Source organism: Petaurus breviceps, unplaced genomic scaffold, assembly GCF_028583685.1.
Source record: "Petaurus breviceps papuanus isolate PSGF00001 unplaced genomic scaffold, PetGlider_PUasm1.0 164, whole genome shotgun sequence".
NCBI lineage: Eukaryota > Metazoa > Chordata > Mammalia > Diprotodontia > Petauridae > Petaurus > Petaurus breviceps.
The window spans coordinates 18,046,555-18,072,951 of record NW_027185735.1 but is presented as its reverse complement, the minus strand read 5'-3'; the positions used below and the strand labels follow the sequence as shown (position 1 = coordinate 18,072,951).

Below are 26,397 nucleotides of genomic sequence, written 5' to 3'. Positions count from 1 at the left end.
ATCCACCATTCAAATCTATATTGAATTTACAAGTTATAAATTAAAATGTGATTTTTCATAATGGTATTTCCAGACAATAGTGAATTATTAATCAAAATTTACAAACTCAAAAATTCCTTTCACTAAGACCATCATCTTTTATGCCTTGGCTTTGATTTCCTTTTATCACAATTTTGGCCCTAGAAGTTAACCAGTTTCGCATTACACTATTCTTTATTCTTGAAGCCCTTGTAAACTTGGTACTTTTGATTCTTCTAGCTGCCTTTTCTACAGCTACTTGCATGCTGCTATATAGTGTCTGAAGGAGGGCATGCAATTTTTCTGACAAGATCTACTACAAATTTATTATCTAATCTTAACTGGTCCAAAACCGGCAGGAAGACAATGATAATGAAGAGATAACGTACTAAAAATTCTGTGACACAACTAGAGTAGCTCTTGGTAGAAAGATTAAACTCGTATTAACAAAACAGAAAAGTACTGGATAAATACATTAAAACAATATGAAAACCAACAGGTGAATAACACCAAAATAAGGACAAAAGAATACTGAAAATTAGAGAAAATGAAAAAAGACCGATAAAACAAAAAGCTCATTCTTTGAAAATGTTACTAAAAATGATAAACCATTAGCCAACATGATTAAGATGAAATAAATTTAAAAAATTAAAAAGGCTGAGGCAAAATCACAACTGAGAAATAAAAATAAGTATCACAGTTATATTACAGTAAAACTAAGAGATCCAAAGAAATAGATGGCTTTCTTAAAAAAACAAAACAAATAAACAGGATAGATATATTCAATGATCAAATTTTAAAAAAAGAACTTAAACTAGTTAAAAACTAGCAAGGCAAATTGTAAAGTGAAAAACTCACTTGGTCCACATGGATTTACTGGAGAGCTCTATCTCACTTTTTAAAAAAGTAATACATTTACCATACAAATTCTCAAAAATTGAGAAAGAAAATATTTACCAAACTAATTTTATGAGACAAATATAAGACTAAGGCTTAAAATAGAGAAAAATAAAACAAAGAAGTATAAGTATAGACAACTGTTTCTCAAAATGTGAATATCTGAAGGAAGGAATAACTAAAATAAATCTACATAAATCATCAACAATTTTATATGTTATTTTTAAGAGTGAGCAAACACAAAAAGAGAACTGCCAATTAAAATAACTACATATTTTATTAAATAGTTGGGAGAAAAAATATACCAAGAAATATACAAAAACTATAGAAATGTAATTACAAAATACTCTTTATACAAACAGGCCTAAATAATTGCAGGAATATGAATTGCTCATGGCTAAGTTGAATTAATTTAATAAAAAGTGATAATACTAATTATAATAATTTACTTGTTCAGTATCATGTCAAATTATCAAAGAATTATTTTTTTAAAGAGTCGGAAAAAATGAAAAATCTGGAGGAAAAAAAGTTCGATAAACTGAGAGAAGGAAAGGGAAAAAATAGGAAAGAAGAAATTCTAGTAGTACCCAATCTCAAATTACATAAAAAAGCAATAATCGTAAGATGATACATTACTAGTTTAAATATAGGTCAATCAGTAGAAAAGTTTAGGTATAATGGGTGACTAGATGGCACAGTGAATAGAGCACTGGCCCTGGAGTTAGGAGGACCTGAGTTCAAATCCCAACACTTAACACAAAAATAGCCATGTGATGCTTGTCAAGTCACTTAAGCCCAATTGCCCTACCTTTCCCCCTCCAAAAAGCAAAAAACAAACAAAAAAGTTTAGGTATAAAACATACATAGAAGGAAGAGAACAAAATAAATAACACATAGCAAATAAACACAAATACTTCAGTTCATTGTAAGGATTCAGTATTTGACAAAAATTTCTATAAAACTTGGAAAGCAATTTGCAAAAATTAGGTATTGACCAACATATACTTCCAAATACCAAGATAAATTCCAAATGGTTACATGACTCAGACATCAAATTAGTGAAATTTGGATTCCTATGGATGGGGAAAAGTTTATAACCAAACAAGGGATAGATAATATCACAGAAGATCAAACAGATTATTCTAATTATATAAAATTAAAGTTTTTGTACAAAAAACTCAAATGCAATTAAAGTTAGAAGAGAAATAATTGAGGGGAAATTTTTATTATAGCAAATTCCTCTAATAAAATTCTCATTTATAAGATGTCTAAAGAATTGATTCAAATGTAGAGACATATAGTTAAATAGATAAATGGAGAAAGGGTATATGAAGTAGTTATAGATAATAAGAATAAAAAAAATAACCAAAAAAAGTTGCAAATGACTAATACTTATAGAAATAGAAATTAAAGCAATTCTGAGGTTCCAGTTCATACTCATCAGAATGGCCTAGATGACAAGCAAAGAAAATGAAAAAATGTTGAAAGAGATGGAGGAAAACATCTTTTGGAGCTATGAATTGGACCAGCTATTAAAGAAACCATTTATAGGATTTTTGAGGGAGCTCTAATCAAAAGATACTACATCCAAAGGATACAAAATCCCTGGCTGCATAAGCAAAAGCCACCTACATTCCCTGCTATTATATACCATGCTCTTATCTTCATCCAATTTAATCCTACAGTTTCCCCATTTCAATCTAGCTCTACATACCATCTTCATTGTGCCTTCTGTATTTCCCATTCTATTATTAAGAATATTGTGTCCATCATAATTTCTAGATGCTATTCACAAAACCATCTATTGGTCATTTCAAAATCAATGTCTCACAGGTACCTCAAATTTAATATGTCCTTAACTGCAATTACCATCTTTCCCCCTAAGCAGATCTGTTTCTGTCTAAATTACACCAATCTTTCCAATTTGCCACATTAATAATCTCAGATTTACCAATTCTTCACTGTCATTCAACATTTCCAATCAGTTATCAAATTTCGTTAACTCTATTTCCACAAAACCTCTCACAAATGCCTTTACTCTCTATAATATCTAACAACTGTCATTACTCTCTACAACTACTTTAATTCAGACCCTTATCACCTCTCATTTGAGCCACTATAGTAGTCTCCCAACTGATTGCCTAACTAAACACTTTCCCCTGTCTAATGCATGATGCAAACAGTTGCCAAAGCAATTTTCCTAAAGCACAGATCTGACCATGTCTCTCCTCTACTTAATTAACTCCAGTAGCTCCCTATTACCTCTATGATAAAATATAAATTTCTTTCTCTGATCACTCAACAAGCATTTATTAAGCACCTACTATGAGCCAGGCACTGCGGATACAAAGAAAGGCAAAGGGCAATTCTTTTTCTCAATGGGGGTAAGAAAAGGAAGGAAGGATTAAGAAGAAACAAAAAACATTTTATGCCTACTATATGCTGGGCACTATACTGGGGATACAAATGCAAACCCAGCATTAAAGGAACTTGAATTCTAATAGAGGAACACATATAGTAAAAGGGAGGAGTGATGTAAAAAAGTTGATCCTCACATTCTTTCTTTTTTTTTTAAATATTTATTGTAGTTCTTTTTTAATTTTTTTTTTTTTTATTTTAAGCAATCGGGGTTAAGTAACTTGCTCAAGGTTACACGGCCAGTTATTTCTGGGTGTGGTGCTGAGTGTCTGAGCCCGGGATTCGATCTCCACCTCATCCCAACACTGGAGCTGGTGCTTTAACTCACTGAGCCACCTGGCCGCCCCTAAGCAATTGGGGTTAAGTATTGCTCAAGGTTACACAGCCAGGTGTTTCTGGGTGGGTGCTAAGTGTCTGAGCCCAGGATTCGATCTCCAGGTCATCCCGACACTGGAGCCGGTGCTCTTACTCGCTGTGCTACCTGGTCGCCCCCCTCACATTCTTTCAATGGTATTTAGTACTAATTTGAAAATTGTTTGCAGAGCAAGAGTTAGGAAGTTTGCAAGAGGGTATATGTGGCAGTGAAGATGTAAAGATGTTCTGGGTGGATGGACATAAGGGATGGATGAGTTTGCATTCTCAATCAGGACAGCTTAGCCCCAGTTATGGTTGTTCAAAATTTTCTTTTTTATAGAAGTTGTTGCTAAAGTTTTAGTACAGGTTTAAGTTTAAACAACTCTATAAATGAAAATCCATTAGCATTGATACATAGTCTATGTTTGTGCTAGATGCTTATTACAGTAACATTTGTGGCTATGCATTTTATCTCATCGATTACACTATGGAGCAAAGGAAAAAAATCTGCATTTGAGGGTAATTTGTTAATTTTACACCCTGTTTTCATTAACATTGTTAAAAATGCATAGCATATAATTTGACAAATTTCCCGTTAACTTTTCCCCTTAGATATTCCAAATTTTTCTATATAGAAATTGCCACAGTATCCTACTCTTTGTTCTTGTAATACATCTATCCTAATTTAACAGGGAATATTTTCAGAAGGGACAGTCCCTAACTTAAGAACATAACCCTCCTTTCTTCTTGACTCCTGCAATTGCTCTCTTCTTTGTTCCCCAGTCCAAAACATTTGGATGATACTTTTTTTAAAACTGGGTAAGTGCTTTATCTTATATAGATGTGAAGGTACAGAGATTTAATAAGTTACTGGTACACAGAGGCACAAAATTCTTCTTTCCTAGTTCCCAAAGAAATCCTCCAGTATTACTGCCAGAAGAACTGTAGGCAGTGAGATAGAAAAATGTGAGTCTGTTGCCCTGAGTTGAAACACAGTATGTTTTGATAAAACAATGTCATTTTTAGGTATTTCGTTATGGTGAAATAAAATACTCGTATATAAGATAAATTCAAGCTTTCGTGGGCAGCTAAAGGAATGTAACCACAACTTATAACATTTCTTTTACAGAGAAAAATGTTTAGCGTTCAAATATATTTCTATTGTAGTAACAATTGCCTTTTGTACACTTGCACAATGCACAAATCCATTCATCAGTCAGAAATTCATTACAATGAAATAGGGAAATTACATTGGCAAAAGTCCACAAAAGAATTACATTAAAATAATTTTTTGGGAGAAAAGTATATAAAGTTTTTCCCTAGATATTTTCATTTTTTTGAGGTAACTGACAAATAGACATACAAGATAGATACAATAATCTTCTACTCTTTTCCCTTCATTCTGTGATTGACAAAGTAAGAATAAATAGATCAGGTCATTAAAAGACAGCTCACTCATGTGTCACTTATTATTCTTGTTATAACTTGGTAGAATAAATATCACTCATTAAATAATGTCTCATGCATACATCAAAATCACACCAGATACTATGACAAATATGACTATTTAGATTAACAATTCATTACATATCAAAATCAAGAGAAAGCTAAAAAACAAGGAGACATACATGTTCAACTAAAGTGTCCACCAATGTCACTGATCATGTCCACTGCAGAGTCCAACAAAAAGAATTTTCTGTTGAAGATAATCCTTTGCTAATGCCCTCTCTGCAGTTATCATTGTACTACACATACTGAACTCCAAACAATTAAAAAAATCCTCTTGAGTGAAATTAATAGTACTGTCAAGAGATACTGGTCTCACCAGCCAGATTGTAAAAACAGAATAAATGAAAAACATGTTTGATCCAATGCTGCTACATAAATAGCTCAATGAGTTAGTTTATCAGTAAGTGCATCTTGGATACTTTGTTCAGAGAGATAAAAAGTTGGTACCAGAATCTTTGAAAGCATTATGCAGGGAATTCAGGATTAGAAATTTCGAGGTGTTGCACAAACCAATATTCCCCAAATGACAAAGAGCTAAGAATCACAAAAGTCCATGATGTCAGAAAGTCAAAATAATAAGAAAGAAACCTAAAGGCAACAGAAACCTAACTGGGCCGCATAAGTAGACTATTGTCTACCAAAGACAACTACCAAAGACAACTAATGCATAAGAAGCAGGGCAAGAGATAAAATCTGGGTTATATATAGTCCTCCATATCTATAAATAAGGGAGGAAGTTATATTTTCTCATTTCTTCAGGGTCAGCTTTGATATAACTATCATATTGATATATATTATCATACTAATCATAACTGATTAGCATTCAATTTTGAATTATTTTGTCCTTTTCATTTATATCATTCTCAAATCACTGCATATATTGTTGTCCTGATTCTCCTAATTTAACTTTGCACCAGTTAATATTAAGTCTCCCCAGGTTTTTAAAACATTATTTATATTCATTATTTCTCATGGTCAGTAAAATTCCAAGGCATTCATATATCAAAATTTGGTTTAGCTATTTCCCAATCAAAGGACATCTACTTTGTTTCCAAGTACTTCACAACCACAAAAAGGACTTTCTAAGAATATTTTTATGTATGTAGAATCTTTCTCTCTGTTTCTGACTTTATTGTAACATTAGTCTAGCCATGGAAGGCCCTGAGTCAAATGGTATGGATAATTTCAAGTTGCTCTCCAGAACATCTAGACCAATCCATAACTACATCAAAGTTTATTAGTGTGTCCATATTCTTGTATCTACTCCAACATTTAATATTTCCATATTTTGCCATAAATGATTAATTCACAAGGTATGAGGTATAATATCAAAGATATTTTGATTTGCATTTCTCTTATTACTAGTGATTTGGATATTATATATACATATGTATTTCATTTGACTGTTAATAGTTTGAAATCCTTGAGATTTATACCTATTTTTTTTTTGACCATTTGAAGCAATGATCAATCCCTTAATTCCTATATTTAAAGGCTCCTCTCAGTCTTCATCCTTCCTGAACCTCCTGAACCTTTTGATACTCCTTCAATCACTCCCAGGCACCTTTGGAGACCACTATTTAGTCTTCTCTTTCCCAAAAGATGAGAAATGTTTCATTATTAGTCTTCTGAAGTCATAATCGGTTGTGTTTACTACATTCAATGGAATTCTGAATTCTTTCAAAGTTTTCCCCTTATGTTATTATTGTGATGCTCAGGTAAATAAATAGTTGTCTTATTTTTCACTCTGCAACAGTTTATATAAGGCTTTCTCTATTTTTCTGTCACATAATTTCTCAATTACTTGTCTTTTGAGCCTTTTGCCACAGTAGGACTCTGCTACCAGAAAGGGGAGCTTCATCCCAATCGCTGGGGTTTTCTCAGCTGCTAGAGGTATTTGTTGGGTGCCCTCTCTGAAGCTTCCACATGCTCTGGCAAGCTGGTCGCACACCCCAGGACCTCCACCCTCTCACTTTGTCCTTAGCATCTATGTGTTGATAATTCTGGAAACCTCCACAGCTGCTGGTGATATGAAGTCCCTTCAGCTGGTGGGTGGTCATGCCCGCCCTGAGGCTAAAACCTATGGTTCCTGTGGGTCTAGTGTCAGCTCCCAGAGCACTGCGTTGATCCCTTCCTGCCCGCATGCCAGGCTATCCTCAGGGGGAGGTTAGCTTCTCTGTGTCATTTTGCGGGTTCTGTAGCTCCAAAGTTTCTTCAGTCACCTTTTATATGAATTGGAGGAGGCTGCAGATGGAGCCCTGCATTCTGTTCTGCCATCTTGATTGTCACATAATTTCTTATGCTCTAATAAAATTAAATTTTCCACATTAATGTTGAGTAATATTAACATTCCATAATTTGTCGATCCATTTTCTAGTTGAAGTTTTAAATATATTTGTGTATGAATCTTTGCCTTTTACTCTCAATCTCCTTGGGATATATGTAGCTAGGTGGCACAGTGGATAAGAATGCTGGGCTTGGAGCCAGGAAGATCTGAGTTCAAATTCAGTCTCAGACACTTACTAGCTTTGTGACCCTGGGCAAGGCACTTAACACTGTCTCTTCCAGTTTCCTTATCTGTAAAATGAGCTGGAGAAGAAAATGGAACAATTTTACCAGGTCAAAGAGCATATATAGGCAGTGACTGCTCATATTTCCCAGGTGTTTTACAAAACTGTTGAATTAGATTATTGTACTATGTACTGTATCCCAACCCCTCTCCTTCTCAGAGTTGTTATTTTCCTCTTTTATTATCTTTTGTTAATTATCTTTGTTATTGTATTATTATTTTTATTATCTTTGTTAATATGATATGTTTGAAGTGGAACCAAGTTATTTTAATTGGCATTTCTCTTACTACCACAGACCTGGAAAACATTTTTCATATAACTTAAAAGCTTTCAATTCTTCATTTGAAAATTCCTTGTTCAAATCCTTTGATGACTTATCTTTTGGAGAAATAACTTATTCTCATATACGTGTGTTAATTCTTTGGGTCATGTTAGATATCACATTTATCATATAAATTGGTATGAATATTTTAAACCAATTATTTGTTTTTATATAACAGCATATTTTTGTTTTTTTCTTAGATTCTTAATTTTATTACGAACTTAAAGGAATAAATTGGGTGTTTCCAACTACATAGCAGGAGGGGAAAGCAAAATTGTAACCAAAACTGCAAACTTCTATATATACATCTTAATTTTCTTTTAAAACACAGTAAATTTGATTTTCCCAAATTATTCCCAAAGCAACTGTGCTTGTATGTGATTCTTTTTGCCCTTCTTGTTCACTCCTGTGCATCTGTAGCGGCAAGCACCCCAAGCACGTCCTCAGGGTTTGCTGCTACCACAGGTTCTTGGATCTGCTTTGTTAAAGGAAAGCAACTCAAAATGGGTTAACAAGCTTACTTTAATGAGTCAGACATATATCGTTTACCTTGTTCAGGGGAAAAAGGTCAGCACCCCGAACTTCAAAGCATACAGGCAGAATTATCAAGACAGAAACAGATCAAGTAGACAGATTTCCAAACTGTCCAACCATTACATCCATACCCAGTCAACATCTGGGTTTTTCAAAGTCGGGTCGGGGCTCTGGACAACGGCTTTTCAGAATACAGATCAAATCACAGAACACTTCTCAAAGTGAGCCCCCAAAACAAAGCCCCACATCAGGGCTTATATAGCCTTCTCCTGGCTCAGAGAATGTAACAACCTTATTGACCCACTGGCCAATCAAAAAGTATCTTCTGAAAAACAAGCCTCCCACCCCAGGCTTCAGGTGCACTTTAGCCTAGGGGCAGGGAAGATCTTCCAAATTTGCATTCCCATTACAGCATCTAAAAATGCTTTGATGAATTGCTTTTCTTTCTTTTCTTTTTTTTCAAATATATGTCATATTCCAGTTCCCTTCCCTCTCCAAGTCCACCCTCAAATTGCAAAAGAAAAAGAAAACCCTTGGAACAAATATGTAGTCAAACAAAACATATCCCCACATTAGTCATGTCTGAAAATGTGTGACATTCTGTATCTTGAATTTATTCTCTCTGTAACAGGAAGCTAGGTAGCATTCCTCATCATTGGTCCTCTGGTTTAGCAGTAGTCACATTCTCAGCTTTTTCAAAGTTCTTATCTTTCACATGGTTATTATGAATAATATTATATTATGAATAATAATAGTATATATATATATACACACACTATTCTCATGGTTTTGCTCATTTCATGTTAATTCATACAAAATCTTTCCAGGTTTCTTTGAAATTATCCTTTTCATTATTTTTTATAGTTCAACAATATTCCATAATGTTCACCGACAACTATTGTTCAGCTATTCCCCAACTGGCAGACATCTCAGTCTTCAATTCCTTACCATAACAAAAAGAGCAGCTATAAATATTGTATACAGGGGTCCTTTTCCAAATTACTTTCCAGAATGAATTTCTATCTATTTTACAGCTCTACAAATTGTGAACTAGTGGTGTAACATATGTTATGATAAGTATGATGGGGAACTCCAGAGTTGCTTTAATTTTCATTTCATTATTAGTGATATGAATCATTTTATATATGGTTATTGATAACCTGGATTTCTTCCTTTAGAAATTGCCTATTCATATTATTTAACCACTTAGTCATTCAGGAATTACTCATCCTTATAAATTTTAGCAATTTCTTTACATATCTTGTAAATGAAACCTTTTTATAGGTCTCAGGTCCTGTACTTGTTTTTCAGGTAAGCGGTTTCAGATAAAAGATACTTTGCATTCTCTTCAATCTTTGGATTTAGTGCTTAAATTTCTTCTGTCTCATGGATTTCTGTTTGGTCCATTCTATTTTCAAGGAGTCTATTACTTAAATAAAGTTTAGCATTTTCTCTTTTAAGTTCTCCTTCCAATGCTTTCTTTATAACTTTTACTTTTTTTTTTTTATGATTTACTTCATCTCTTTTAAGTGTTAATGTAGTCCTTGTGGAAAATCATTTTTTTCACTCAGTCTCTGACATTGTTATGTTGGTATTCTCTCTAGGTTGAATTTTTGAGCATATTTGGATTTTTAATAATTCTTTCTAATATGCAGGACCTCTCATTTTTATAAGTTCAATCATTTTTATAAACTTGCTTCTTCAATTATGCTCTGTGCCACGGTTATTTGTTTCTTGTTGTTCTGGATGGAATGACCTGTTTGGCTTGCTTTTGACCTAGTTGGGTCAACTAGGTTCTTGAATGGATCTCTATTTCTCATGACTAGTTTTACCTGAATCTTTGAGGTTAACAGTGATGGATGTCCAGGGTCCTCTCTGGTGCCACTGGACAAAATACTAGAGATCTTAGAGTCCCTAGTCCTGGGGCATCTCAGTCTGAGCACTGCTCTACCCATAATTTTCTCTACTCTATCTAGTCATTTCCAAGGTCTAAGCTGGGGGTTTCCAATCACCTTGAGGGCATCTGGGGTGAGTTCTCTACTCTTGATGCCCAATGAATTGTTTTAAAGAACCTCCTGATAGAGTGATAGAAAACCAACAGATTTTGTTGTGAGTGGTACGCGGATGGGATAAGTGGTGCACGGATGTGGAGTGTCATATTTCTTAAACTTGCTGCTTTTTCTAGAAAATTAGCATTGTTTAAAATATTACATGAAAACTTTTCTCTTTGATTTTTAGGAAAAGAGAGAAAAATTCCTCAGTAGACTTTTTTAGTCCTTTGGCTCGCTTGTCTTTTGTACCTGACATAAGAAAAAATTTTCCAACAATTAGAACTGACACAAAATGTGAGATAACTTTATGGTAGGCAGTTCTCCATCTCTGGGGGACTTCAAGCAGAGGAGAGAAAAATATATGTCAGAATTTATATTATTTATATAGAATATATGTCAGAACAATGAAGTGAGTTAGATAAATATCTAATTTGGAGACATAAAATTCAAGTTCAAGTTATAGAACTGATTATTATTTATATGATTCTGGGTAAATCATTTAATCTATCTGATCTTCAATTCCATCAACCACAAATCAGGAATGTTAGTATTTGAATAACACCTACAAGTAGTACTTCATAGACCTACTGTAAGGGCAATGACTTGCAAATCTTAAGGAATTATGTAAATGTGCACTAATATGCCTATGAACTCTGCTTTGGGTAGGATTTTGCTTGAAGTACCTCTGAAAGCCCATTCTAATTTGTAGTTGATGATTTAGGTTCTATTTATGATTGTAATAAACATGACATTTTGCCTCCTTCCAATTTTCAATAAGGTAAGGATCTCCATATCTACTTGGTAACATGAAAATACCAATTAACTAGTTCATTATATGCATTATATAGTCACTCAATTTAAACTAACTTGAAGAAGTGGGTAGGCATACTAAGCACATTGCAAGTGGTTTAGGTAAACCTGGATGAGTCATCATTGACCTTCTTGACAAATTCAATGGCCTTTCTCGATCTTCCATATTCTTGAATATATCTGTATTTTCTTTAAACTGCTGACTTTTCTTCCCATAGCCTCCTCCCTAATATTTTTTCTAGTCATATTTCTTGACTTTTTGATCACTTTTATTTCCTTTGCTAGCTAGCTCATATTACTTCTCTGTCAGTGAAAATCTATTTGAAAATGCCTGTTGTGATACTCAGAATGCCTACAGAAACTCTAGGAAACTAGAGATTTCTACATATTATGTGAACCACAGGAGAATAATCTATAACTGCTTGACAGAATGGTGACACTCATAAAGATATTACTAGTAACAAACAATAACAAACACCTGTGTACTGGAAGATATTTTTTTTAAAAAAGCTCAGTTTGGGGCGGCCAGGTAGCACAGCGAGTAAGAACACCGACTCCAGTGTCAGGATGACCTGGAGATCGAATCCCGGGCTCAGACACTTAGCACCCACCCAGAAACACCTGGCCATGTAACCTTGAGCAAGTTACTTAACCACAATTGCTTAGGGGCGGCCAGGTGGCTCAGTGAGTAAGAGCACCAGCTCCAGTGTTGGGATGAGCTGGAGATCAAATCCCGGGCTCAGACACTCAGCACCACACCCAGAAATAACTGGCCGTGTAACCTTGAGCAAGTTACTTAACCCCGATTGCTTAAAAAAAAAAAAAATCAGTTAAAACACAGTTCTTGCCTTCAAAGGTTTAGTGACTTTAAAGTACTTTATGAGGTCTAAGGGGTAAGGTGTAATAACAATGAAGTATTATTAGTAAGGACATTATTATATGTAATACTAAGTATTAGATAAGTACTAAAGTACTACATAAACACTGAAGTACTGATAAATACTAAAGTGCTGAGGTAGAAAGGAGTGCTCCAGGCAGATGGAGCAAGCAGGATGGAGGATGTGAAATATAAGATAAGATGCAGGACATGACCAGCCAGAAAAAGTATTGAAAGCCCCCAATGATAGACTTATCTTTGTGCTTTCACAAAGCACTCCCAGTGACCTGACATTGCAAAACAACTCTTGCCCTCCCCTTTCCGTTCCCTTTGCTTATCAATATGACAAAGACATCTCTAGACTACCTGATATCCCAGGCATTCCAGAGCCTCACTTGACCCTCTTCCCTTCTCCTGCTACCCCCATCCCATAAAACTATATACTACCTAAGTTTACATTCTTATGAATGTAAGTATTTAAATAAATGTTTATTGTATATGTAAAAAATATATTTGACAGGGTCACCTCCCCCTGAATGAAATTTTCAAATGACTTTTTGGGAATATATGCATAAAGTCAACAAGTCATGTGGTGGGTGATGCTGTGAGGTAGAAGACTTTTTGCAAGGAATAGTGATTGAGTTAGTAGTTAAGTAGTTAAGTAAGCAGTAACAATGAGGTCAATTACAGAATGTGAAGGAATTAAAAAGCCCAATATACTCAGAAGTATCACAACTGTGGTATATCCTACACCTTGGTTCTTTAATCTTTGGCACAATACCCCAGATTTAGATTTTGATGATACTGGAATTCCTCATCAGTCCCCTTGTGTAACAACACTTTCTAGTCAAATAAGTAACTGAATGACCCTTCCTCAGACTCCCACCCCAAATTTAAGGCTTCCCTAGTATGTATTGGACTTGACTTAACTATTCACTATATTCTACTCTTCATATTAACATTTTGCTTTCAGTCTTCTCTATTTCTAGGTTTGCTCCCATACTTTTTTCGTTCATATTACCTCTGAGAAAAGGGATACTCATCTGAACATCCACTGCAAATTGGTCTTCTCAGCATAATATTAAACTCCAGAGGTAGACTAGGATTTGTGGCTTTTCCTTAAATTTCTTACTGTATAAAAGACTTGGCTTATGAAGAAAACAACTCCGTAAAATTATATTGTTTATTTCTGATTATTTTTTTATTTCAGATATTTTTAAATGTTAAGGGTAGATCAAGTGCATGTTTTGTAATTTAATAGTATAGAGCTATAACTGTTGTAGTATTTCTATATTTGTAGAAGTTATAGAATTCAATTCTTTTGTATATAGTAGTCATTATTCTAGTGCTTGTTCATTGTTAAAAAAAAAGTTTTCCCATTTTTCAAAATATAATTTATTTATTTTTAGTTTTCAACATTCATTTCCATAAGACTTAGAGTCTTAAATTTTGTCATCCTTCTCCTCCCCTTTCCTCAAGACGGTGTACAATCCGATATAGGTTCTACATATACATTCATATTAAACATATTTTCACATGATGATGTAAAGAAAAATTAGAACCAAAGGAAGGAACCATAGAAAAGAAGAAACAAAAGAAAAAGGGTGCAAAGAGTATGCTTCTATCTGCATTCAGACTTCATAATTCTTTTTCTGGATGTGGATAGCATTTTCCTTCATGAGTCTTTTGAAGTTGTCTTAGATCATTGCATTGCTAAGAAGATATAAGTCTATTAAAGCTAGTAATCACACAGTGTGGCTTTTAAACTACACAATGTTCCCCTACTTCTGCTCATTTCACTCAGGATCAGTTCGTATAAGTCTTTCTAAGGTTTTCTGAAGTCTGCCTGGTCCCCATTTCCTATGGAACAATAGTATTCCATTACAATCATAGAACACAACATGTACAGCCATTCCCCAATTAATAAGCATCCCCAAAACGTACAATTCTTGTACAAATGTACAATACAAAAAAAGAGTTCCTATAAATATTTTTGTACATCTGGGTTCTTTCCCTATTTTTGTGATCTCTTTTGGGATTTAGACTTAATAGTGGTACTGCTGGGTTAAAGGGTATGCACAGTTTTATAGCCCTTTGGGCATACTTCCAAATTGCTCTTCAGAATGGTTAGATCAGTTCACAACTCTGTCAACAATGCATTAGTGTTCCAAATTTCCCACATCTTCTCCACCATTTATCATTTTCCTGTTTTGTCATGTTAGTCAATCTGATAGGTGTGATGTGGTACCTCAGAGTTGTTTTGATTTGAATTTCTCTAATCAATATTGATTTGGAGCATTTTTTTCATATGCTTATAGATAGCTTTAATTTCTTCCTCTGAAAACTGCCTGTTCATATCCTTTGATCATTTATCAATTGGGGAAATGACTTGTATTCTTATAAATTTGACTCCTCTATATATGTTAGAAATGAGGCCTTTATCAGAGACACTGATTGTAAACATTTCCTTTCTAATCATGGTTGCATTGGCTTAGTTTGTGCAAAATCTTTTCAATTTAATGTAACAAAAATCATTCATTTTGCATTTCATAATGTTCTTTATCTCTTCTTTGGTAATGAACTCTTCCTTTCTCCATAGATCTAACAGGGAAACTACTCCTTGCTCTCCCAGTTTGCTTATAGTATCAGTCTTTATATCTAAATCATTTTGACTTCATTTTGGTATACAGTGTAAGATGCTAGTCTGTTCCTAGTTTCTGTCGTACTGTTTTTCCAGTTTTCCAAGCAGTTTTTTTCTTAAATAGTGAGTTCTTATCCCAGAAGCTGGAGTCTTTGGATTTATCAAATAGCAGATTACTATAGTCACTGATTACTGTGTCTTCTGTACATAGCATATTCTACTGATCCACCCCTCTTATTTCTTAGCCGGTGCCAAGTAGTTTTGATGATTGCTGCTTTATAATATAATTTAAGGTCTGATATGGTTAGGCCACCTTCCATTGCATTTCTTTTCACTAACTCCCTAGATATTGTGGTCCTTTTGTTCTTCCAGATGAATTTTGTCACCACTTTTTCTACCTGTATAAAACAATATTTTGGTACTTTGATTGGCATGGCACTGCATAAGCAAATTAATTTAGGCAGAATTGTCATTATTATTATATTAGCTCATTCTACCTTTGAGCAACTGATAATTTTCTAGTTCTTTAGATCTGACTATTTGTGGGAAAAATGTTTTGTAATTGTGTTCATATAGTTCTGGTGTTTATTTTGGTAGGTAGACTCCCAAATTTTTTATGTCTAGAATAACTTTAAATGGAATTTCTCTTTTTATCTCTTGCTGGTGGTCTTTGTTAGTCATATATAGAAATGCTGATGATTTGTGTGGGTTTATTTTATATCCTGCAACTTTGCTAAAATTGTTTATTATTTAAAGTAATTTTTTAGTTGATTCTCTTATGTATACAATCATATCATCTGCAAAGAAGGATAACTTTGTTTCCTCATTGCTTATTCTAATTCATTCAATTTCTTTTTCTTGTCTTATAGCTAAAGCTAAAATTTCTAGAACAATATTGAATAATAGTGCTGATAATGGACGTCCTTGTTTCACTTCTGATGTTTCTGGAAATGTTTCTAGCTTATCCCCATTACATAATAATGCTTGCTGATGGTTTTAGATAAATGCTAGTCATCATTTTAAGGAAAACTCAATTTATTCCTATACTACACTAGTGTTTTTGATAGGAATGGGTATTGTATTTTTTCAAATGCTTTTCCTGCATCTATTTAGTTTGAGTTCTGTTATGTTTTTATTTCTGCATATATATGTAAAATATTGCTATTATATGAATTATGTTAGTCTTGTTGCTGATATGGTCAATTATGTTGATTCTTTCCCTAATATTGAACTACCTCTGCATTCCTGGTATAAATCCTGCCTGGTCATAGTGTATTATCCTCAAGATAAAATGCTATAATTTCTTTGCTAATATTTTATTTAAAATATTTTCACTGATATTCATTAGAGAAATTGGTCTATAATTTTCCTTCTCTGTTTTGGGTTTCCTGATTTAGGTATCAGCACCATATTTGTATCATAAAAAAGAATTTGGTAGGACTCTGCCTATTTTCCCAAATAGTTTACATAGTACTAAAATTGATTGTTTTTTAAAGGTTTGATAAAATTCATTTGCATTTGCATCTGGGCAAGGAGATTTTTTTCCTAGACAGTTCATTTGATGGCTTCTTCAATTTCTTTTTCTGAAATGGCATTAAATATTTTACTTCATCTTCCATTAATCTGGACAATTTAAAATTTTGTAAGTATTCATTCATTTCACTAAGACTGTCAAATTTATTAGTGCACAATTGGCAAAATAGCTCCTAATTATTGTTTTGATTTCCTCTTCATTGATGGTGAATTCACCCTTTTCATTTTTGATACTGGTAATTTGGTTTTCTTCTTTATGCAAGTTGAATTAACCAAAAGTTTATCTATTTTATTGTTGTTGCTGTTTTTTCTTTTTTCATAAAACCAGATCTTACTTTTATTTCTTAGTTCAATAGCTTACTAAATTTTAATTTTACCAATCTGTCCTTTGATTTTCTCAGAATTTCTAATTTTGTATTTAATTGTGTTTAATTAAATATTCTTTTTCTATCTTTTTTAGTTGCATGCCCAATTCACTGATCTCCTCTTTCTCTGTTTTATTCATGTAAGCATTTAGAGAAATAAAATTTTCCCTAAGAACTGCTTTGGCTGAATCCCATAAATTTTGGCATGCTGTCTTATTATTGGCATTCTCTTTAATGAAGTCATTGATTGTTTCTGTGATTTATTGTTGAACCCACTCCTTCTTTAGAATTAGATCATTTAATTTCCAAATTAATTTTTAGTCTTTCTTCCCATGGTCCTTTATTACATGTAATTTTTCATACATCATGATCTAAAAAGGATACAATTAATTTTTCTGCCTTTCTGCACTGGATTTTGAGATTTTGTGCCCTAGTACATGGTCAACTTTTTGTGTAGGTGCCATATACTTCAAGAAAACTATGTATTCCTATCCCATTAAGTTTTCTTCAGAAGTCTACCACTTTTCTAAAATTCTATTCACTTCCTTAACTTCTTGTTTATTTTGTGGTTAGGTTGATATCCCCCACAAATATAGTTTTACTATTTTTTCCTGTAACTCCCTTAACTTTTCCTCTAAGAATTTGGATGCTATACAGTTTGGTGCATATACATTTAGTAATGATATTACTTCAATATCTATGGTACCTTTTAGCAAGATGTAGTTTCCTTCCTTCTCTTTTAACTAAAAACTTTGCTTTTTCTGAGATGATGATTGCTACCCCTGCTTTTTTTTTTTACTTCAGCTGAAGTATAATATATTCTGCTCCAGTCTTTTACCTTTACTCTACTCTAGTAAGTATCCCTCTACTTCAAATGTGTTTCTTTTATTTTTAAGCAATTGGGGTTAAGTAACTTGCTCAAGGTTACATGACCAGTTATTTCTGGGTGTGGTGCTAAGTATCTGAGCCCAGATTTGATCCCCAGGTCATCCCGACACTGGAGCTGGTGCTTTTACTTGCTGAGCCACCTGGCCATCCCTAAGCAATTGGGGTTAAGTAACTTGCTCAGGGTTACATGGCCAGGTGTCTCTGGGTTGGTGCTAAGTGTCTGAGGCTGGGATTCGATCCTGAGGTCATCCCGACACTGGAGCTGGTGCTCTTACTCGCTGTGATACCCGGCCGCCCCAAATGTGTTTCTTATAAACAATATATTTTAGGATTCTGGTTTTTAATCCACTCTGCTATCTGCTTTTATTTTATGGGAGAGTTCATCCCATTCACATTCAAATATGATTACTATCTATGTCTTTCCATCCTACCGTGTTTCCCCAATAATAAGACCTATCCCGAAAATAAGCCCTCCCCTTACTGTGTAAGATTCCTCTAAAATAAGCCCTATTGAGATTGCTACTGTAGTGAAGGTGATCCCCTGCACTACACGCTACATTACGGTACCCTCTGTATGCACCGTGCGCCCCCCCACCAGGTGGAACGCACGCGCGCTCCGAGCTGCATCCAATAAGCGCTGCAGCAGTGAGCATGTCATCCTGTTCTTCCCCAGTGATTTGCTTATTGAATAAAGGTACATTTTTTTGTTCACATTTACCTGTTTATTAAAATTGCTGTCAATGTTCATTAAAATAAGCCCTCCCCTGAAAATAAGCCCTCTGGTGTTTTTCTGTCCAAAAAAATTAATAAGACAGTGTCTTATTATCGGGGAAACACGGTATCCCCCCCTCACCGTTTATGCTTTTCTCTCTCCTTTCTCCCTTTTCCTCCTCACTAGAAGTTTTCCTATTGACCACCACCTCCCTCAGTCTGTCCTCCCTTCTATGAGCCCCTCCCTTTACTCCCCCTTTTCCCATACTACTACTTCCCTCCCTTCTCTTCATCCCTTACTTTTTTTTTCTCCTTGCCTTTCCCTTCCTACTTCCTATAGGGTAAGTTAGATTTCTATATCTGATTGTTATTCACTCAATGCTCATCTTTCTCTCTTCTTTCACTCTAATAGATGTTCCTGTCTTTTCATGTGATGTAATTTACCCATGTCTTCCTCCTCCTTTCCTCCTCTCCCAGTACAATCTCTACAATTCCTTTTATCACTTAAGATTTTTTTTATCATCACATCAAATTCAACTGATACCCACAGCCTCTGTCTATGTATACCCCTTTCCACCTCCCTAATAAAAATATTGTTCTCCAGACTCACAAGTATCATCTTCCTGTGTACGAATGTAAACGGTTTTAGGTTAGTCATTAATTACATGTTATTTTATTATAAATTAATTGCGGTTTTTTATTTCCTGTTTTCCTTTTAATGTCTCTCCTGAATCTTGTATTTGAAGATCAGATTTTCTGTTCAGCTGTGTTTTTTTCACCAGGAATGATCAAAAGTCCCCTATTTCACTGAATGTCATCCTTTTCCCTTGAAAGATTATGCTCACTTTTCTAGGTAGTTGATCTTTAACTGTAGTCCTAGCTCCTTTGCATTCTGGAATATCATATTCGACGCTCTCAAATCATTTAATGTAGAAGCTGCTAAATCCCGTGTAATTCTTATTGTGACTTCTTGATACCTGAATTGTTTTTTTTCTGGCTGCTTGTAGTATTTTTCCCTTGATCTAATAATTCTGGAATTTGACTATAATATTCCTTGGAGTTTCTTCATTTTGGGATCTCTGTCAGGAGTTGATCATGAATTCTTTCAATGACTATTATACCCTCTCATTCTAGGTTATCAGTGTAGTTTTCCTTAACAATTTCTTGAAAGATGCTGTTCAGGCTCTTTTTTTCATCATAGTGTTTAGGTAATCCAATAATTCTTAAATTTGCTCTCCTTTATCTATTTTCCAAGTCAGTTGTTTTTCCAATAAGGCATTTTACATTTTTTTCTATTTTTTCATTCTTTCAATTTTGTTTAACTGATTCTGAATTTTTAATGAATAATTGTCTTAGGTTAGCTTTTGTATCTCCCTTTTCATTTGGCCAATTCTACTATTTAAGGAGTTGTTTTCTTCAGCTGATCTTTTTTTCCATTTGTCCAATTTAATTTTTTAATATAATTTAAAACAGCCAATTTTTATTCTTTGTTATTTCTTCCATCAATTTTAGTCTTTCCTTTTCTAAGCTTCTGACTTTCTTCTGTATACCTCCCATTTTTTGCCCCAAATTTTCTTCTTCCTCTCTTATTTGACTTTTAAAATCCTTCTTAAACTCTTCCAAGAAGGCTTTTTGGGCTTGAGATCAATTCATATTCACCTTTATGGTTTCAGATGCAGGTATACTGGCAGTGTCCTCTTCTGAGTTTGTGTTTTGATCTCAACTTTCACCATAGTAACTTTCTATGGTCAGTTTTCATTTTTTGCTTCTTCCTCATAGTTTTTTTGGGGGGGAGGAGGGGTGTGTTATTTTGTGGCATTTAAAATTGAGCTCTCTTCCTGGAACACAAGGAATACTGCCCCAAACTTCTTGTGCTGGGAGCCAGAGACCTAGTCACTGGCTTTTTGCACTAGGGCCTCAGGTGCTGGTGGCTGGAGTCTGTAGAGGTTTGGTAGTTTAGCTGGTGCTGAGCTGGGGTTCTTAGTGGTGGTTTCTGGTGTGTGCTGAGCTGGGTGTAGTTTTTCTGCATTTTCCTGAGGCCACACTGAAGCACATGGAGGTCTGGCCACTTGAGGATGTCTACCTGTACTGTGTTACACTGAAGCCCATGGAGGTCTGACCCCTGGGGGATGCCTGCCTGCCCTGGGTTGTGCCAAAGCATATAGTGGTTCTTGGAGCTCGACTATGCCACTTCCCCTGACCATACCAAGGCAGGCAGTTGTGTGTATATGTGTGTGTGTGAGAGGGTTCCTACTGTTGGCATTTGCCTGCTTTTTCACACTGGGCCTCAGTTTCTCCTGCTGGTGTTCTGAGGTGGGGCTTACTGGGACGTTTCCTCTGCTGGACTGTGTTCCCCTTTTACCCAAGTGATATGGACCTATCTGGCCAATTCTCCATGTCTTCCAGGCTAAAAGACTGCTCTACCTCATCTTTCTGCTGGCTTCCCTGTTCCAGGATTTGTTCTGGGGTATTATTTTATGGTTGTGTGGAAGTGAAAATGTGAGAGCTATAGCAATTTATTGCTTATGCCATCACTTTGGCTCCCAGAAGTCTCAAATCTATTTTCACTAACCTTCAACCAAAATTTAGCATTTCCTTCCATTACAAATGTAGGTAAAAAAACAGATTATTCTGAGGAGTCCATAAGGTTTTCTAGACTGTCAAAGGAGCCCATGCCACAAAAAGGTGAAGAATCTCTGTCCTGCTCCTCTGCCTGACATTCAAGGCCCTGTCAAATCTATCTCTACCCCACTTATTAAACATTTTTTTCCCACTATTTCCCATCATGAACTTTCTATGGCAGACAGGTTAATTGCCTAACAGTCTTCCTGAACATGCTATAACCAATACTGATCCTAAGCCTTTGCTTAAACTGTGGAGAACTATGTTCCTAAGGAGAACTGATTTTATTGTGTAAGAAACTGAAATACATTCAGAGGACAGTATTGAGCCAATAACTTTCTGCCAATTGATTAAGGCATTGGATTATACAGGGTCAGCAGTAAAATCATAAAAATCATTGTTAGAACACTATAATCAAAACACAGTATAGCATTTTTTAGGTTGCAAAATGATTTCTTGTTAACCATGATATATGACTTTTCATTAATAGTTTGCTCAAAACTTCTACTAATCTCCAGACTGAAAGTAAATGCTATCATAAAACTAAGATTCCCAGTTATAAAAGCATTTTCAAAATCCTGGCTTATAATGTTACCCTTGTAGTAAAAATTATGAATTCATATTTCTTTTCAAATAATTTGCCACAATGAATATGTTGCTCTTGCCAAAAAGTCACGACTTCATAGTGAAAAGAAAGAAAAGGAGAGCTATAAAAATATCTGGAAGTATCCTAATTGCATTTATTTGTCCTAAATAAAACCAATTAGCTAATTAGGTTGCTTCTAGTCCAACTGGATGGAAACAAGCTATATTTAATGCCAGATGGTTATGTGAAAATCTGAGTATAGATTTCTTTCCCTGATTGGCAAGATTTGTATATTTTTCTAGTTCTGACTATCCTATTAATCATGAGAATAAAAGAAGGAGAGACAAGATGGAGACACAGAGAAAGAAGAGAAAAACACCATCTGCCTAACTTATTTTCAATATTTCCACCTTCAAGAAATAGGAGAATTCAGTTATCTTTCTACAGCATGAACTACTTTAGACACTTTGCATGTCTCACAAAATCCTACTATGTAGGTTTTTCGCGTATTGAACTGAGAAGGAAACAAAAACACTTGGGAAAATTCTTTTTGGCTCCCCTTTGGTTTCATTAGGAAAAGATTCCATTCTTTTTTGGATATCTCTGTTCTCAGGTTCCTGAGCAGCAGGTGCCTATAATTCAGAACCTTAGCAATAAGTGAAGTGATCACTCCCCATTACTCTCTCTCAGAATCTCATATAAAATTGTGAAGGTGCTGTGTGAAGGTGCAAGAAGCAAACAGTATTGATCACAGTTTAAAAACAGATATCAAATCACTAGTGAATAGATTGTCTCACTGCGAGTCAAGAAACTCAAATCTCCTTCAGGGAGTAGGGAAAAAAAGTTCTTTCCAAGGTGTATTCACCTAATTGTTCCACTGTCTCTTTACAATAATCAATGTTTTTACAATTATTCTTTGCAGTTAGTTTGTTTCAAGAATTGCCATGGACCAAAATAAATAAATAAATCACACTAGTTTTTTGGTAATAAGTGACTTTAGCTAAGGCAGGTCCATATACAATGGACAGACACTCTGACTCTTGCACTTTTCCTCTCCATAGCTATTACTGCCATATCAGAGATGGATGAGGAAGACCTTAAGTTTCTAATAGTTTTCTTTAAAAAATGAAATAATAACTTAATCAACTCCAGAATTGGATTCCCTCAGAAATCAGTAAGACTATGTATGGTACTTTTTTTTCATATATGGGTAAACAGAGGTCCTGTGTCCCTGGAAACTTCTTTAGAGTCTAGCAAACTATCACTTCTCAGTTGGTCAATATACATTTATTAAGTACCTACTATGTGCTGGGGATACAAAATGTGGCAAAAGACAGTAGCCGTCCTCAAAAAGCAGGCAAGTATATACAAGTATATACAAACAAACCATATCCAGGACATATAGGAAATAATAAAAGGAAGACAGCCATTAGATTTAAGAGGGCTTGGGAAAGGCTTCCTGTAGAAGATGAGCTTTTAGATGGAACTTAAAGGAAGTCAGGGAAACTAACAGGCAGATATGAGAAAGGAGAGCATTCAAGACAGGGGATGTCCTGCAAAAATGTCCAGAGCTGAGAGATAGGTATCTTGTTCGAGAAGGTCAGTGTCTCTGATCAAAGAGTATGTGATTGAGAGGTTTTAACTTGACTGGAAAGGAAGAAAGGCACTATGTTATATAAGACTTTGAACACCAAATAGAGGATATTATATTTGACCTTGAAGGCAATAGAGAGCCAATGGAGTTTACTAAGTAGGGAGCATGACATGGTTGGACCTGTGCTTTAGGAAAATAATTTTGGAAGTTTAATAGAGGACTGATTTGAGTGGAGAGGGACTTGAGGTAGTTATACCCATAAAGAAGAACACTGCAATAGTTCAAGCATGAGATGACTACAGTATTGACAGTGTCAGACATGAAATAGGAGACCTATTCAAGTGGTGTTGCAAAAATGAAATCAACAGCTCCCGGCACAACAGAATGGACATGGGGAATGAGAGAGAGTGAGAAATGGAAGAGTCACAAGGCTTAGGTTGAGAGCCTGAGAGACTAGGAGGGTGGAATTGCTCCCAACAGAAATAGGAAAGGCAGAAGGGGGAAGGGTTTAGCAGAAAAGATGAGTTCTGTTTTGGACATGAGTTTAAGTTAATTACTAGATATCCAGGTCGAGATGACTGAAAGGCAGTCAGAGATGTAAGATTCGAGGTTAGCAGGGAGGTTAGGGTAGGATACAGTTTTGGGAATCATCAGCAAAAAGATGGTAATTAAGCCATGGGAGCTGATAATGTTGCCAAGTGAAGTCGTACGGAGAGAGAAGAGCAGAAGGTCCAGAAGAGAATCCTGTGGGACACCTACAGTTTGAAGGCATGATGTGGAAGAGGATCTAGTAAAGGATACCGAGAATGAGCAGGTAGGGGGAGAATCAGAAAGGGGTGGCGTCCCCCAAAACCATCAATAGCTTATTCAAAAGACGCCTCAGATTCCCACCACATTAAAGAACACATTTTTCACCATCTTCTGCTCTTGCCCGAGTAATTTTAGGGGGATAAAAGGGACCCCAACTATATGCCACTTTTACTTTTCCTTCAGGCCTGGTGTAGCCGTCTATGTACATTGTCCCCATGTACCAATTCCCTATGTCTTTAGTTCTCTGGCTGAGTGTTCTCTACCATGAGTAGTAAGTAGACTCCCAATTTCCTATAGCTCTTCTTCCTCCACAGTTAGGTGGGCAAAGTTGAGGCCTCCTGTTGGTCATATTTCTAAGAATTTAGTATATTTTGTTTTATTGTAATCATTCTATCCATATAGATTACTATAGTCATTGTGTATATTGTTTTTCCTGGTTCTGGTTACTTAACTATGCATCAATTAATATAAATCTTCCCATGCTTTTCTTTATCATAGTAATTTTTTTTTGTCATTTTCAGTTTTATCAGTTTGTTTTGTTTTTTAATTACATATTTTTTATAGGTTAATCCCCCCTCATAAGTGATCTCATAACAAATTAAAGTAATGAAGCAAAACTAATAATATCATGACCTTATCTTAAAATAACATCCTCTCATTTATGTTTTAAAAATTAACAGAAATCGTAATTCCCTTCCTTCTAACCACCATCCTGCTGAAAAAAAGAAAAAGAAAATGCTGGTAATAACTAGGCATATTCAAATAAAACAAATTCCCTCAATACCAATAATGCAAAATATATGTCTCATTCTGCACCCTAAATACATCAAATCACAGTAATGGTTAGCATGTTTCAACATGCTGGAATCAGGAATGATCACTGTATTTGATTATAGTTTTTATACTTAAAAAAATTTTTTTAAAGAAGACTTTAAAATTTTTTTTTGAGGGGGGAAAAGGCAAAGCAATTGGGGTTAAGTGAGTTGGCCAAGGTCACACAGCTAGTAAGTGTGTCAAGTGTCTGAGACCGAATTTGAACTCAGGCCCTCCTGACTCCAGGGCCAGTACTCTATTGATTGTGCCAACTAGCTGCCCCTTTACACCTTTCAAAGTTTCTTATAGTATGATACTATCCCATTACATTCATGTATAACTTGTTTAGCCATTCCCTAATTAACAGAATCTTTAAAAGTGTGGTGACTTTAACAGACTTACCCTGAAAGGTGATTGAAGAATAATTTTTCCCAATTTGATTCTATAAATTCATGCAAAGACATGCCAAGAGGTATCAAGGTAAGAAGAGAGTGTTGTAGTACATGAAGAAAAAGGTAGTAGTAAAGCACTTTAGACTCAAAATAAGAAGAAATTTTTCAGTTGTAAAGACTTTGTTCTATATGGATTGAAATTCAGTTTAATTCAGCAACACTGACAGAATACTATCACTGAATAAAGCACTATGGGAGTTACAAAATGATGATGAAGCAGTCCTTGCTTATAAAGAATTTCTATGTTCTAAAAGGATAAATGATCTTTTTTTTTTAGTATCATACATATTAAATCTCAGATATGGCAGAAGATGGAATGGTGAAGGTGCTTATTAGCAAAATAGGATAAATTCATGGTTTTGACTCCATCTTTTTTGTTTATAATAACTTAGATGCTTGGATCTTGTAATGGTAATGTAATTTTGAATTTGAAGATCCCCTTGCAAAAGTAGCTGGTACTTAACACTTAGTAAGTGATCAAGCCTCTGACTGGGGAAACAGAAGGTATGAATTCCTGTCTACTGTTAACTGACTTAACAGGAAGGGGTTGGCAGAAGGAAATGAAGTAGGTAATACTGTGTATATAAGAAAAGCCGCAGAGAGGCACAGTCAGAATTTCCTTGAGACTGAGATCTGGTGGCAGAACAGCTACAGAAGAATGGAGAACTGAGTCCTGAAAACTTGCGGTGATGGAGCTTCTTCTGAACAGGATCCCAGGAGCCCAGAGCCAGGAGGCCAGGAGCCCGGAATCTGGAGTCAGAAGCCCTGGAGCCAGGAGCCCAGTTGACTGAAGCATGACCAGGATGCTGAGACTTTGTTTGTTTGTGGCTTGGTTGAGCCTTGAATTCCTTGGAGCAGAAATAGTGAAGGAGCTGACATGGACCAGACCCTGTGAATGCCAGTGTGGAGCAGGACCTCCCCATAGAGCTGGTCAAGCAACTGGGAACTGTCTGCCATTGAACCCAGGTAGAATTGGGGACTATGGAAGGGGATCCAGGGAATCTGAGAACAGGCCCCAAGTC

The 26,397-nt window shown here is 35.2% G+C and overlaps 1 protein-coding gene across 4 annotated transcripts in view; it reads right to left on the bottom strand.

The window, feature by feature from the left end:
• The window catches only part of LOC138156902 (gephyrin-like), a 472,574-nt gene that overhangs the window by 182,764 nt on the left and 263,413 nt on the right, over nucleotides 1-26,397 (bottom strand). The gene's annotated exons all lie outside the window — the stretch shown is intronic.